The 915-nt window shown below is 42.1% G+C and overlaps 1 protein-coding gene across 2 annotated transcripts in view; it reads left to right on the top strand.

Annotated features, from left to right (window-relative positions):
* Positions 1-915, top strand: part of NOX4 (NADPH oxidase 4) — a 111,837-nt gene that overhangs the window by 47,497 nt on the left and 63,425 nt on the right. The gene's annotated exons all lie outside the window — the stretch shown is intronic.

Below are 915 nucleotides of genomic sequence, written 5' to 3'. Positions count from 1 at the left end.
TGCTGAAATGTGCAGCTCCCAGATAAGAGGATTTTGATGCCAGCAGTTTGGATGGCTGCCAGGTTAATTAACGCCTATGGTACACTGAGATTACAGGTTGCTTTGATGTTCTCCCATGCTTTTCCATTGCTCTTTGAATGTCCTCCAGACCAGGGGTGTAAGCCAGGATTCCCTGCAGAGGAGAATGGCAATTTGCTGCTCCCTGTGACAGTGGTATACTCCAGTGACAGTTGTCGTTATTCCTCGGCGGCTGACTTTCTTCTTACTTAGCATATCATTTCCTTGTAAGGAAGACAAATACACAACACTGCCGTGTTCATTTCTCATGAAGAAATATTTTTCCATGTTAATTTGTATCGGCTTGTGTGTTTGTGGAACTGAGTCAAATGAGCTCCTTGCCCTAAAAAGGATTAGACCAATTCGAGGAGAATAAATCCAGAATATCTGTTCAACTTGTTGGTCTGGCTGCATATGTGGCTGTGAAAATTGCTGAAATTTTAATAGGCAAAGGTTGGGAGGACAGTGCTATATGTATGTATGCGCCCTAATCACCCTGATTGTCTGTTTTTGCTTGAAGTATAGGTTGTTGACCAGAGGCATATTACAGGCCTAATTAGCCTCTGGTTAGCCCCAGTATGATGGCTCTTTTGATATGAAGCATCATTCCTACATGGGAGAGGACAGTAGGCTATTGGGATGAGTGAGGTGGAGAAGTGGTAGTTAAACGAGTTTTCCAAAAGAAGTGGTATCTTTGAAGTTCTCTTGTTTCCTCTGTGACAACAATTGCTCTCTATTAGCATTTAAATGTTATTTTTCCAACCAAGTATCTATGTTCTCTTTTGAGAGGCTGGTCTGCCTAGGCAGAACTGTACGAGGTTCAGGATATTGTCACATTACAGAGACCATTTATTGTAT

The sequence above is a fragment of the Apaloderma vittatum genome, unplaced genomic scaffold (genome assembly GCF_000703405.1).
Source record: "Apaloderma vittatum isolate BGI_N311 unplaced genomic scaffold, ASM70340v1 scaffold802, whole genome shotgun sequence".
Lineage (NCBI taxonomy): Eukaryota > Metazoa > Chordata > Aves > Trogoniformes > Trogonidae > Apaloderma > Apaloderma vittatum.
The sequence above is the reverse complement of the archived record's forward strand: the minus strand, read 5'-3'. Positions and strand labels throughout refer to the sequence as shown.